This window comes from Terrapene carolina, unplaced genomic scaffold (assembly GCF_002925995.2).
Source record: "Terrapene carolina triunguis isolate 2854851 unplaced genomic scaffold, T_m_triunguis-2.0 Scaffold112, whole genome shotgun sequence".
Taxonomy (NCBI): domain Eukaryota; kingdom Metazoa; phylum Chordata; order Testudines; family Emydidae; genus Terrapene; species Terrapene triunguis.
Genome location: NW_020664463.1, coordinates 16,446,819 through 16,462,140, shown reverse-complemented (window position 1 = coordinate 16,462,140; position 15,322 = coordinate 16,446,819). Strand labels below are relative to the sequence as shown.

At 38.9% G+C, this 15,322-nt stretch overlaps 1 protein-coding gene and 1 non-coding gene across 2 annotated transcripts in view; both read left to right on the top strand.

The window, feature by feature from the left end:
* Positions 1-15,322, top strand: part of LOC112105748 (potassium voltage-gated channel subfamily KQT member 1-like) — a 582,419-nt gene that overhangs the window by 406,909 nt on the left and 160,188 nt on the right. The gene's annotated exons all lie outside the window — the stretch shown is intronic.
* On the top strand, positions 8,600-8,735 carry LOC112105758. Its single transcript, XR_002908045.1, has one exon. It is a non-coding gene; the product is annotated as a small nucleolar RNA SNORA5 (small nucleolar RNA).

Below are 15,322 nucleotides of genomic sequence, written 5' to 3'. Positions count from 1 at the left end.
TAATTTCAGATGAGATGTAAAATTACACCTGATTACTTAGGGTCATTCAGGGGCTGATCTAACTTCCATTGAAATCAATAGGTCCTAAATATTTCATGGAACTTTGTTCAAGGGTAAGATTGTTATCTGTAGAATTCTGGCCAAATTCTTACTCGAGTGACTAGTTTGTGCTTTAAAAAATAATAATAATCCCCCTGTGGTTTAAATTTGAATTTATTTTTCAGTTCCATACCTTAGAAAAATGTTTTACAGTGCTGTTAGAGAAGATGGGTTACTATGTCCTATGAAAGAGACAGCTGTATTTCAGAGATTGTTGATTGAACTGTTCATAAGAATAACACCAGTAGAAATAACATTTCACATAGTAGGGGCTTCCTTTTGCACCACAATTGAAGTGGCACCTTAGAGATTAACAAATTTATTTGAGCATAAGCTTTCTTGGGCTACAGCCCACCACGAAAGCTTATGCTCAAATCAATTTGTTAGTCTCTAAGGTGCCACAAGTACTCCTGTTCTTTTTGCGGATACAGACTAACACGGCTGCTACTCTGAAACCTGTCACAATTGAAGTGTGGTTCTAGCACCATATTACCTAAAAAGCTAGAATTGGAAAATTAAAACCAAAGGGAAAATAAAGATGATATGGTAACTCCAAGAAGTTGGGTGAAGTGTGTCCTTGCCAAAATCAGAAGTAATAAATAAGAGACCAGTCTAGGCCCTCTTGATATGTGGTTTCTTTAACTGATTTTTGAAACAGTGTTGCAGCTTTTTGCTAATTGCAAAGCAAGGAAATACCCAGGACTTGAACCAAAATGTTTTGCCCAATACACATCTTGGTGTCTAGTGAGAGCACAGCTTTCTTAACCTCTGAAGTACCACCAATCTTCCCCCGCCCCCAACCCCACTTACAATTCCCATTCATCAGAGCTGGGCACTGCTAGAGGATATGCAGGAAGGGTTCATTCTTGAGGTTTCGCAATAAGTGCAATCTGTGGAACATCCGTAGTCTCATAGGCCTACTATCTCGGGAGTTAATAAGCTCTTTGAAGAATTGTATATATTATTCTTAATCTTTTGTTTGTTGCAAACCTGTTGAAACAGACCTTGCCTTTTTCCAGTGTCCTAATCCAAATTGAGATTTGCAGTGCAGGCAGGCTCAGTTCACAATATCCTCTTCCTTGTGGTCCCAGTGATGACTGATAAATATGAAATAGTGTGTGTTGTACGTTCTGTCCCAGGCATACCCCAGTGGAGGTTTCAGATTTTGTGGTGACTGTGACTTTTTCGGTCCCCATAAAATGTGAGTACCATATGGCAGATTTGCCAATACTGCAAAACATAAGATTTAGGAATCTGCCAATCTAGAGAGCATGGTTCTAGAATATAAAGGATTAGTATATAAATCCTTTGCTGACCTTGACGTCTCATTGTGTAACTGCTCTGATATTTTTACTAACTTCAGGATGATGTGTAAGTGGTTTATAAGCCAAATTTACCAGACCCATATTGTACTTTGTTAGGTATTCTTGCCATATCTCAGTGGCATATTTCACAGCAGGAAGTTGATCTTTTCCCATGTACATATAACTGTCTTCCTACCCCATGTTTGGCCTATCAGGTTACAACTAGTAGGTCTCCCAACTGAAACCAGGGTAGAATAAATTGAAGTTGGGAAAGCAAGTTTTATCCACCAGGAATAATAGTGTCTTAAAGCGAACTTTGTGGATCTTAAGAAAGGGAGGATTCTCAAGAATTCAGAGCTTTAAAAGAGTAGTCTAGGAGGATTATTGATATATTCTGGAATGCATAATTGAAACAGGTCACAATATGTATCTTGAACCACCTTCACTTATCTACATATGGAATAGTGTGAGTGCAAGATGGATCCAGATCTTGAATTCTGTGATTATTTAGACAAGCAGTGGATGAAAAGGATTTGCATTCCTTACAGTTGTGAATCCTATGTACCTATGAGGAAGAATAGTTTTGAGAAGCTTCAGCAGTGCTGTGGCCACTGACATTTTGTCTCCCAACTGAAAGGCATCAGTTTTGTCCTAATACAAATAAAGTTCTAATCAAGGCTGATGATCATAGGCTTTACAAAAATCAGAACTATCCTTGCAATTTCTAACTGGCCGTGGGGATGACCCCATGAACCTCATCCTAATCTTAAATCCAGAAGGCTTTTGATTAGGCTCTGACTGACCACAAAATCCTTTGAAGAGGTTCAATGAAGTCTAAGCTAAGCATATAGCCAATTCTTATTAACTAAACTAAAATTTATTAAAAAGAAAAGAGAGAGTATTGGTTAAAAGATTAATATACATACAGACATGAGTACAGTTCTGAGATCAGATTCACAGCAGAGATGGTGAGCTTTGTAGTTGCAAAGAGTTCTTTCAGAAATAGTCCATAGGTTATAGTCCAATGTCCATATTCAGGGGATCCTGTTAGGACTGGAGATCTCAGCCAGATGACTTAAGCTTCCCCTGCAGGAAGCATCAAGTAGGTTTGAGATAAAAAGGATCAGGACCCCAGGGGTTTTATACTGTTCCAGGCCTTTTTTTGACTGGTCGGAGTCCTTAGGCGAACAATAGGCAATCATGGAGACTTTGAAGTAGACCTATTTCCTAAGCATTGCAGGTAATTAGCTACATGGATCAACATAAGGCAATTGCTTGTTTTTTTGCCATTCGCAGGTGATTTGCTATACATTTCAAAGAGAGGAATACAGTGATATTACTATGTTTACAGTTTATTTAAATGTTAAGATGTCCTTTTGATCTCTGAATTCACAGAATACAGCATAGACAGGGACTGTTTGATTACATTGTTAACCTCTAACAATAGATATGTAAATGCACAAAAACACAAACATTATCTACCAATATGTTTCTAAAGGTTGAATCTGGGTCAATTAGTCTGCAAGCTGCTTAACCCTTTCTGGCCATGCATTACACTTTGTATAAGATTCGTTGCAATTATATAACAGTGGTAGCAGCAATGATTTGCATGATTATATTCAAATTACAGAAGAAGTGGGTTGTAGCCCACGAAAGCTTGTGCTCTAATAAATTTGTTAGTCTCTAAGGTGCCACAAAAATAACAGGAGTACTTCTCTAAGGTGCCACAAGTACTCCTGTTATTTTTGCGGATACAGACTAACACGGCTGCTACTCTGTAAGGTGCCACAAGTACTCCTGTTCTTTTTATATTCAAATTAGATAACATCACACCTCCCTCCCTAGTATTTACTGGCCTGCTCCAATCTTTCATTAAAGGGGCCTCTCACCCTAGGAGAAGGGCTAAGAAGATGCAAGGAGCACTGTTAATAGGCTTCCACTCCATTCCTCCCTCCTATCAATGTCAAAATCTCAAAGGCTTGCCCCCAGATTCTGGATGTGACCTTGGCAACTTGAAAATGAATGGTGGGGAGGGGTCTCCCATAAATTCTTTTGGGTTTATATCCTGGCAGCTGAAGGTACCACATAAAACCAGAGCCTAAACAGAGGGGTTTTTACATGTACTTGCCTTGTGGCCTTCTGTCACTGAAATTCATGTCAAATCATATGAAAATAATAATTCATTATTAAGTATAACATTTTCCATGGATCAAGATAAAATGTGGTTTTACAAATCTGTTTCTCTTGGGATGGTTTCAAATACAATGGACAAGTGAAGTAGAAAATCCAATTTTTGTACCTATGTGCTGGATAGCAAAGTTCTGCCCCTTTGGCAATTTACAGTAACTCAGCAGTGTTTACGGTGATAAGAAAGCAACTTGGTGAAAGTGAGGTAAAGCAGCTAATACAGAGCAAGATAAAACTGCAGTTAATTCAGCCATCAGGAAACTGATCACTGAGAAATTGTCTCGATATGTCATTTTGAGCCAGACCAGGTTGTGATTTCACTCAATCCACTCCTTGTTTAAGTTTCAGTGCTAAAAAGACCATTTATCAGCCTGTCACTCATGCAAACTCCGTGAGGCAGATACAAAGCGACCACAGTACATTGGTCTTGGTGTGGCAAAGCACAGAGGCCCTTGCTAGTAAAGTTTTACTTACACTGTATTTCATCAATCTTTTCTAGAGATAAAGATGCAGTCTTGGTGGGAAACAAAATTCAGTGGACCTTGTGGTGTTTATCGGCTGGTTAGAGGAAGAACTGTATGAGAAGTCAAACTGGAAGTGATTAGACAGCAAACAGAATGATAGACATACTAGTCTATTTGCAAGTTATTTCAAGTTGCTGAATATCTGGGTGATAGCCTGGTGCATAAACAAGAGTGTTTTGCCCTCAAATTGTTACTGAGCAACTTTATTTTCCCAGAGTAGCACTTACACCCCAGATCAATGAAAATGCATCTCAGTAGACGGTTATGTAACAAAGAGTGTGGCTCATAATATGCAACCTCATCACATTGCATGATATGTTGTTGGGAAATAAAGACAATTCACATTAAAGACTTCAAATCAACTCACTTATTGAGTATTTGCTCACATTTTAGATGAGTAAGTGATTAACATGTACACAGAAAACTGTCCTTCAGTGATTCTTTAAAAATAGCAAATGTTCAAGGCTAGATTGAGCAACCTTTACCCATACTGGTGAGCTCTTACTAACACAAGTAGCCCCATTAACTTCCCTGTGACTGTTTAAAAAGTGCTTACCGTTTTAAATAAGGTTTTCAAAATCCAGCTTCTTAGCCACACTGAAAAATGATCAGTTTGAGTGTTTCTATCTGCAAAACTGCATGTGTAGCAGAACAGCATTTGTTCTGCTTCATTCCATTGCGGATCAATGGAATTTAACAGGGAAAGCTGGGACCAGGGAGGGGATAGGGTGGGGAAATAATTTTGTCACTAGAGCTAGCCACTTGATGCTATTTCAGGATAGGTTAACCCCAAAGAGCAATGATATATTCCAGATGGCGATATTACAAAATGATGTTAGGTGAGCTATGTGATGGAGATGAGTTTAAAATTAGGTAGGGGAAGGAAAAGAGCCAACACTTTAAGTGGAGGCCTTTCAAACCTTCTGGAATTGAATCAAGTAACTATGTGGCTGCTCCAAGCTCCATTGAAGTCAGTGGAAAAGAAGCATTTACTTCAGCGGACTTTAGATTAGGCCCAAATTGAAGAACCAGGGTATGATTTCACAGGTGAATAGAGGTAATGATGCATAATATCTGGGGTTCCAAGGCTGTCTGGTTTGGTAGGCTCAGATTCTCTTCTATGGCATGCTGATAACTAGGATTTCTTGGAAAACATAAAAATACACTTCCCTTTGTTGTTCATATAAAGCTGTTTCCTCAACAATTTCTTTGAACTTCCTCTTTATTTTAATCATAGTGCCTGTCCTTTCTTTGAGTTACTAGCCTGCTCATTGCATTGATCTGAAAAAAATATAACCACCAAAACTGAGATTTATCATTGAATATCAGGGTTGGAAGGGACCTCAGGAGGTCATCTAGTTGAACCCCCTGCTCAAAGCAGGGCCAATCCCTAGACAGATTTTTGCCCCAAATGGCCCTCTCAAGGATTGAACTCATAACCCTGGGTTTAGGCAGGCCAATACTCAAACCACTGAGCTATCCCTCTCCCCAAACAAGAAAGAGAGCACAATGTAACAATCAAACAAACCATTTCAGAGATATTGTTTCTAGTTGGATGCCAGTTGCAACATGGACCAAAGGCAGACAGCATGTTGTGTAGCTAATGTTCTATGTAGGATGACCTAAGAGACAGAAGTGTCGTTCGAGCACAGGCCTGGGGGCTGGGAATCCAGGCTTGTGTTCTAATCCTGGCCTTGAGCAAGTTACTGAGAACCTGATTCTTTGAGGTGAGGAAGGTAATGGGAGTTGTGAGTGATCTATACCTTTAAAAATTTACACTTTGACCAGGTATCCACTTAAAACTTACGCGGGTACATTAATGTCAGTGAGGGATGTGATTTTTTTGTTGTTGCATTTTTATGCCAGCAAAAGCCCTATGTAGATGCAGTCATACCAGCATAAAAGTCCTTTTTCCAGTATAACTTATTTTGCTCAGGAAACTGGTATAGGCTGTACCAGCAAAAGCACTCTTTTGCTGCTGTAAGCTGCTATCTAAACTGGGGCTTTTGCTGGTACAAAAATGTGATGAAAAATCGTACCTCTAACCATCATTAATATGCCAGCAAAAGTTTAAGTGTAGACCTAGCCTATGTGTTAGCTAAAAGTATAGCTGTACTGGCAAACTTTCCTAGCATAGGCTAGGCCTTGCACTCTGTGACAGTTTCCCCGTTTCCAAGCTGCGACTGATAGTACTTTATTTCATAGCGATGCTGTGCTGATTAGTTTATTGATGTTTGTAAATGTTTTCAAGGTGAAATGCACATGGTAAGTGCTATATATTATTTATAGCAGATGTGTGGTTTGGTAACACAAGACTCGCCTGTGTTGTGATCTTATGAAAACAATAAAATCCTTTAATTTTAGAAATTGTTTTTCCGATATATATTATATATATATATATATATATTCCGATAGATATATATAGTTCTAGAGTAATTCAGAATGTGTAACATTTCCAGGTTCTCTAGTTCTTCCTAGTCCTGGCACATCAAAGAAGAAGCCACAGTGAGACATCTGTCGCTAGTTAATGTCATGGTTATGGAAGTAGAACCTCCTCTTCTGTTTGGTTCAGTGTGGTCATCCCTTTGATGGATGTGTTCAGCCTTCATCCAGTTTGATCACTGCGTTCAGCCCCTTGTTCAGATCTGCATGTGAACAAGAATGTCCTGACCTGAGATCCTTTTTAATACAGCAGGGATCCTTGATATAAACCATCAAAGGAAACCTTTGATCTTTTGACTATCTCTTAGTCATCTGCAGCAGAATGCAAATAATAATGAAAACAAAGCTAAGGAGCAGAGCAGCTACATTAAAGAGTCAGGCTCGCTTGCTGGCAAAGGAACTAATCATAGCTGTGATGTTTTATCCTTTCGTTGGGGGGTGGGGAGAGGGGAGAAAGAAAGAAATGAAAAGAAAAAAGCTTTACTCCGCATATAATAATAACCTTATTATTAAAATGAAATATTCCAGGAGTGACATTATTTATTTATTTCACTGCAGAAGGAGTTTGTAAGAGAGATGAGGGTGCAACAGTTATCTGCAGCTAATGGAAAATATTGCTTATCTCACTGTAGTTACTGTGCTTCTTGTAAGAAGTGACATTTGATGATGCTTTCAAAGGCCTGAAGATCAATTGTAGACAATTTCTCTGTTGGTCTGCTTTGCACAGGACTATTTCTGGATATTAAACACTGAATGTCAGCAAGTTTTAAATTAACTCAGTCGAATGAAAGAGTCTTTACTAACTTTTTTATTTTTGCAGTTCGTGTGGAGGGGAGTAGATCCAGAAGGCGACAGTAAAGTAATAATTTTAAAAACACAATATCTGAAGGACTTTTATTTTTAATTGCATTTTCATTTTGTTTTTGCAGTATATTCTGAGGCCAAGACATGGGTGTGATAGAAACCAGCAATAAAGTGTGACATTTAGAACCTGAAAAAAGTGTCTATGTGTGAAAGCTTGTCTTAGGTTTCAAATGTCTGATGCACTTCTTTATATGGACAGCTGGGCCAAAAAATGCAGAGGCAATTTGGCCAAAACATTTTGTCAATTTGTATCAAATTTGCTGAATTGTTTCAGAGGGGGAGGGAAGGAAAAACATACTTTGTTTTGACATTTTCTAAATGAAACATTTCAATTTGAAATGACTTTTCATTTTGAAATTTAGATCATTTAATTTTTTTTAAAGTAAAATAACCTCAAAAACAAAATGATATTTTTTAAAAAATGTTTTTGCTTACGGTCAAATGAAATGTTTCTTTCAACACAAAAACTAAACAACATTTTATTTCAATCCTATACAAACTTTTTTCACTTTTTCGATTTGCCAAAATATTTCTGGTTGACTTGAAACAACTTTTTCTTTTTTTTTCTGGTTTGGCCACCAAACCAAAAAATCAGTTATTTGCACAGCTCTGTTTATATGTTTATACTCACATGCTCACTATGTATGTGGGAAATTTTATGACATGATGCAAACCCTAACATTTTAACTCCTTTGGTATAGTTCAGGAAAGCAGATATAGATTTCCCATTATACTATAGTATCAATATCTCTAAATCCTCTTCCGCAGAGACTGCCTCCATGGGTGAGAGGATAGTGCAGTTTTCATGGCCCATTCAGTCTTAGCATCTGTGGTGAGACAAGTTTGCCACAGATTGTGATCCTCCTGGTGACAATCAAGATGTGTTCATATAACTGGAAGCTTATAGTTCCACTGAACAGGAGTAGCTATTGGGAACCTTCCGACTGTTAACTGCATCTCCAGTTTGAAATTGAGATACTACCTCAATAATGAAACCCAGTCAACAATATTGGCACCCAAAGAAAATAGTTTATTTCTGTCAAGGTTCATGAACTCCCACATTGATGGTGAAATTGTGTCATTGGTTTCCTCAGCCTATTCAGTGCTGGAGCAAGGTACAGTTCTATGTCGCACAGTGCTGAGAATTCAGAGACAAGCTCCAGTTATTCATTTCATTTAAGTCTCTCATTCAAAACTCAAAGCCTGGACCTGTGTAAGATACAGGTTTTGGTAAATATAGAGGGCCAAACTAACCCTGGGTCTTGACTCTGTTGACTTCAGTGGAGCTACAGGGATAAATTTGGTCCAGAGTTTTTTAAGTATTTATTTAACATTTTTAACCTGATTTAAGTTCTGAGCTTTAAAGACTAGGGTAGTGTCCCTAACACTCCTGTCCAACAAAAAATCCACATATTCCCTAGATAATCAGAGTTCGGTGGAACTGGGAACAGAGCTGAGTGTTCCTTTGCTTCTGCTTTGATCTGTATGGGGTTCCAACACCCTGAGTTTCACTTTGAGATTTGGAACTTTGGTTGACCTCAAACGAGAGCTGCGCTACTACACTAATTTCTGTTCGATGGACACTTTTGTGTTTCTCAGTCTGTGTGTGTATGTTCCAAATCAGAACAAAAAGTTAGAAATGGGTGTAAGTTTTCAAAAAATCCCATTTCGGGAGAAGCAGAATGGAAATTTTCAAAAAATTCCAGGCACAGAGGCAGCCAGCAAGCTGCCCAGGAACACTTGGGGAGGATGGGAACTCAGCCTGCCTACCAGCCAGAAATCAGGCAGGCAGCTGCCTGGTTTCCATACAAAATTTAGATGCAATCTATGTAATTCCACCAACTATTGGAAACCAAGGGAAAACTATTCCATTGGAAAAATTTTTCACAGGCTCTGGTCAAAACCAATGAAGTTTATCTGTTTTTCCCTCAAATTTAAGAGGAACTGAGTGTTTCCTGATCTGGTGTGAAACCATAAATCAAGCCAATCTTTTCAGTGAACCAAAGATGTGTATTGAGAAAAAATACTGCCAAAATTTAGTGTGGTTTCATGGCCACTTTGTAACAAGACAATATTTAAGTAATTACCTGTCTGTCACCTAGGCCATGGTAACTATTATATCCTTTGCTATTTGTTTTAGGTGGGCCAAGGATGAACAGGGTCTTTCAGTGCCTTTCCTATGAAATGGTTAAGTGCTTTAGTGCAATTGAATTATAGGAGAGGATTATTGTATGTGTTTTTCCAGGCAAGAATAAATGACTGAGAGGAAATGTCTTCCTTTGATGATTATGGCAACCAATCAACTACCTGAAAGGAGGTTCCAAAGAGGATGGAGCTCGGCTGTTCTCAGTGGTGGTAGATGACAGAACAAGGAGCAATGGTCTCAAGTTGGAGTGGGGGAGGTCTAGGTTGGATATTAGGAAAAACTATTTCACTAGGAGGGTGGTGAAGCACTGGAATGGGTTATCTAGGGAGGTGTTGGAATCTCCATCCTTAGAGGTTTTTAAGGCCCGACTTGACAAAGCCCTGGCTGGGATGATTTAGTTGGGGTTGGTCCTGCTTTGAGCAGGGGGTTGGACTAGATGACCTCCTGAGGTCTCCTCCAACCCTAATCTTCTATGATTCTATGATTCATGGGTTTCAATTTGTATTGTCTGATTTATTACAACATTTGTACATGACAGTGACATGAGGCAGACCTAGCTGGCTGATCCCTGCTACTAGTCAGGCAGGGACTGGCAGGGAGAAGTATGCTGAGTCAGTGGGGGTGGAGAAAGTTTGCTTCACATCCCTACTGTTGATTAATGGGAAGTGTTGCTGGACTCTGAAGAGAGTCCCCTCCAGCCAGAAGAAAAGTCTCCTCAGCCTGTAGGATGGTAGCCCTGGCACAAAGCACCAAGAAGGGAAAGATTTTTAAAAAAAATCCACAAACCCAAAATCCTGGTGAATTTCCAGGATTCTATCAAGGTCATCAAGAAATCTGGATTAGCCCCCTCTCCCTCACCCTCAGAGAGGAAAAAAATATATACATTCCTTATAAAAGGCAGTTCACATTGTAATGTAATTGTCTAGTGCTGTACATTAACTTTTGGACAGACTGGCCCTTCTGCCTGCTAGCTATCCCCAGACAAGCCTAGACCAGAATTCTGCAAGGGTGGGTAATTTATTATATAAATGCCAGTCTGGTAATGGGGATTTCTTTTCTTCAGATGTTGTCTCAGAAATGTACCCATTTAAAATGATTAATTTATTTAATTGCAGGATAGGGAAAGATTGGGATTAGATGAGGGCTGAAATGCTCCATCTCATTTATCAGCACAACAGTGTTTAAAAAAAAAAAGGTTATGTTTACAATTGGAGGGGCTTAACAGGTGCTGAAATCCAGGAGTTTAGAATTCATATGGGCCCCCTTTCATACCATCAAAAGAAACATAAGGGTTTCTGTCACATACCCACTTTTCTGACTGTAACAGCATTCTGGGGGCCCAACTGTGCAATCAGAAGATTTGTGCAGGCAATCTCTTGTGCCAGAGCTGAAACCAAGATTGCAGGACTTCAGCCAAGGATGCAATGTTGGCTCTACATTAATATTTCCTTGCTTTCTAGATTTTTTTCTTTTATGTTTACTTTCTAGCTATTGTAGTTCAATAGTAACTGGCAAATTATTAGTAATTTTACTTAGACTAATCTTTTCCCCGTTGTTTGGAGGGAAGAGACAATATTTAAGTACTTATCTGTTTGAACAACAGATTTTTCCCTCTTGTGAATAATATGTACTGGCTTTCTGTCTTCTCTTGCCTTTCTTATGAGTTTACACCCGGCAAGTTTTAAGTAACCTTATGGATGCTTTTTATTTTATCTCATTTTTTTATAAACTGGTTATCTTTACCGTTAATACCTTTTGTGCCATTTTGTTTCTATCTGTTATTTCAATTGTGCACTCCATAACTAGGCACTGTACTAACAATTAACACAACGACAGCCCTTGCAGCAGAGAGCGCCCAATCTAAGATTTGGACAAAACACGATAGGTGAATAAACAGACAAACGGGAAGGAGTGGAAGTTTGTGAAACACCTCGCCTTGAATTTTTTACAAAAATAAAATGTCAGTTCAAATAAATTTAAAAAATATAATTTGGACATGAAAAAAAATTCAGATTTTCACTTGGGAAAAATATATCAAAATTAACCATTTAGTCTGGAGTTGCAATTCTGCCCATCTTAGGAGAAGAAAGAACTATGCTTATGTCAGAAATAGGACACTTCACCTTGGATCACATTACCAATGTATATCAGCATTCATGTGCAAATACTGTACTTACAAAGTAGAAATCACTAGCTGAGGTTGGAGTCATAAAATGTTTGAAGGACCAGGCACATCACCCAAATGCATAAATTTAACTTATACATTCTGAAAGCAAAAATTGCAGGAGGCTCACTAGCAAGAGTGGTAGGATCTCACTGTATTTAAATAAAACAAGTTTGTGGACTATTTTTTTCTTTCTTTCAGACTAATTAGAACTGAGTGGAGATCCTACTTGATATATTACATAGCTGCTCCTAAGCTTAGTTTTCCTGGCTGAAATCAGTCCCTAAATGAGTTTTTATCCCTCCCTGCAGCTTGTTACAGCTAAAAGAATCTGGTTGTAAATTGGCTCCAGAAGGCTTTGGGAAAGCTACAACTGGATGACTAAGCGATCATAGTTTGTTTAGGTTACTGGGACTGTCAGTAAATCTTTGTAATCTTCACCCAGAAAGAGCTGGTCGATGAATTCTCAACGGTGGTAACTTGCTAATCTCCTTTGCAGCTAGCTGCTGTCTCTCATCAAATGAAATTGTCACTGGGCTTCTGAAACTTCCCTGCAACTTCTGTTTGAGCAGTCAATATCTATTGACAATTTAAAAAGCTAAGTGTGTCTCAGCAACCAGATGCAGTTAAACTTGAGGTTTAGCCAGCATGGCAAGCCCGAGCTGCTTTCTCAAGTTTCTACTCACCATGCTATGCCTGGGAGCAGCAGCCACAAGGCAAGATCTTTATGAATTAGACGCAGCAGATAGAACAGCTTGAAATATGAACTGCTTAAGAAAAGATGGTGCGATTTGGGCTATAATCCTAGATATATTTGGGGGAACAGAGGAAAAAGCAGTAATGGGACTGTACAGCTCTTAGAATGGATAAATTGTTCCCTCTCACTGCTCTCGGAGCCTTCCCATAGGGTGACATGTATGTGACCCAGCTCCAGAGTTCTTACTCTGCTGCCTGTGTAGCATTGCCCTAGGAGCTTGCAGAGGACTTCCCCCAATTATGGTCTCTCATCTTCTTTGATCAGGGCGTTGACACAATTTGCAAAGGATTCCTTAGGGTTGGGTCAAAAGATATATTAGATTTTGACTAAAACAGCCTCCCTTCTATTTGAAGTAATAGAAATATAGGCAATTTACAATTTCTTTTTCTTTCTGTTATAAAATCTATATTGACTATTGGTTCTGGGTAAAATTTTTAGATGCACCTAAGTGACTTAGTCTCCTAAGTCCCACTGAAAGCCAAAAGAAATTGGGCACACGTGTTCTCTGAAAAATGTATCCTTCACTAGAATTTTTTTTCATGGGGTAACACCTTCCTAGGCAGAATTACCATACAAGTGCTAAGGTTCACAATGAGACTCTGTCCGAGCAATGAAAAGGACACATCTTCGTTTCTAGATTCATGGAGAAAATGCAGTTTAAAAGCATGCACACACGGAGTGAAAGGAATAAAATTGGAGAGGTTAGCATTTTAACAGGTCCAGTGTGGATGGTGGCTTCCGTGATGTGGACAGCTGTCCTCAAAGAACTGGAATGGTTCCTGGATGGAGGCCACCAATCCATTTTACACACAACACTGAACAAGCATCAGATAGCAGCAGCATAATTTTGATCATAACTGATCTGAGCTGGCTTCAAACGCCTGTCCAATGGCTCAACTGGCTAAAGTTTCTGACACCTATTTGGTTGTTGTTCAGGGAGATGCCATTTGTAACATCAACAATCTGCAGCAATAAAATTTATCTGCAGAAAATGAGGATGAGGGAAGCGGGGAGGAGAAGGAGGGGGAAAGCCACCAAACAAAAAACTAGTTATGAAGTGTATTCACAAATGGAAATAAGTAAAGCAAAAGGTTCTGTTGACTGTGGCAGAGATCTTGTAGGAAGTTAGGTTGTGGTTGCTTTGCAAACCCTTGACATTAGTACCTGTAATGGTAAAATGAGGTTGGCTACCTCAAAACTAGCTCTGCTTTAAGTCTGAACAAAGGATGGGGATCCCTTTAAGAAAAGTCACAATGTAATTTCTTTTATTTTCTTTTTGTTTGTCATATTAACAATGCCCACACATCTCCATTTCCTTACAGATATAACTTACCCTCTTTGTGCATGTGTGTATTCATAGTAGAAAATACAGGCTGCAAGCATCACACAGGAAGGAATATGGCAGTCATAGAATCATAGAAGATTAGGGTTGGAAGGGACCTCAGGAGGTCATCTAGTCCAAACCCCTGCTCAAAGCAGGACCAATCCCAACTAAATCTTCCCAGCCAGGGCTTTGTCAAGCCGGGCCTTAAAAACCTCTAAGGATGGAGATTCCATTTGTTCTATTAATCTATTCTATCTGAATTTTAATTAACTTTTATCAGAACCGCTGCTTTGGAGGCCAATGTTTCTTCATGCATCCGACGAAGTGGGCATTCACCCACGAAAGCTTATGCTCCAATACATCTGTTAGTCTTAAAGGTGCCACAGGACCCTCTGTTGCTTTTTACAGATCCAGACTAACACGGCTACCCCTCTGATACAATGTTTCTTCTATTCTTACTCAATTTTTGTACAGTAGAGAAGCACAAGTTGTTTTTATGATGAACCTTTCTAGTATTTATATAGATAGATATAAGAAAGAGAGGGATCATGGGAAATGTTTGTCACATTTTATGCAGACCAAACAGAAACATATTGCCTGAATGTCAGGCAGATCTTGGGCCTTATTCTGCTCTCACTTTTATATCAGTGTAAATCAGGAGTAAGTCCAGTAAAGTCCATGGAGTGACACTGATGTAAGTGAGATGAGAATCAGGCTCCTTTTATACAAACTAGTGAAGTCTTAAAATAAATTGTGAGATTTTTTTCCTGACTACTCTATTTTAGTGGCTTACTATTTTCATGGAAAAATGAGAGCGAATCTGGCAAGGGTAGACACTGTCAAGTGGATTTCTGGGGTTAATTTACCTATTTTGCAGGCACATATTTTCATAAGATTTAATGAGCTGCTGAAAGGAGGAGTGCTGCTTTTTTCCCTGATGGCAGAGAGATGAAAACAAATGGCTTCTTAGGATTACATTAATTGGCACTTTAAAAGGTAATAGAACTTGCATGGATCCACAATAGCAGCACCTGGGAGAAGCGTGTGGGAATTCCATTGAGATAAACTGAAAGCTGGTTGCCGAATAAAATAGGAAGATTCTATTTGCAGAGTCTGGATACAGGGTCAGTCCTTTGGTTCTTACTCAGGCAAAATCCCCATTGACATTAGTAGAAGTTTGCCTGTGTAGGATTACAAGATTGGGCCTGTAAAAGAAATTGTATTTAGAGAAGGTTTTCAATATTCCAGATTAAGAAAATTCTTTTAAAATATTTTTTAAATTTATAAACAAAAATACCCATTTTAAATCTAGAAAATGACAGAGGAAAGAATCTGTTTCCTGTCCCGTAATGCCAACCACACGGAAGTTGCATTCAGTTTCCTTGTTCCACCATTGCTTGGGCTGCCCCATGTGTCTGATTACACTGCTCTACAGCCAAAATGCTTCTGAAATAAATGTAGTCAAACTTTACTAATTCTGGGTCACTGAGAACGAAAATGATGCTTAAAAT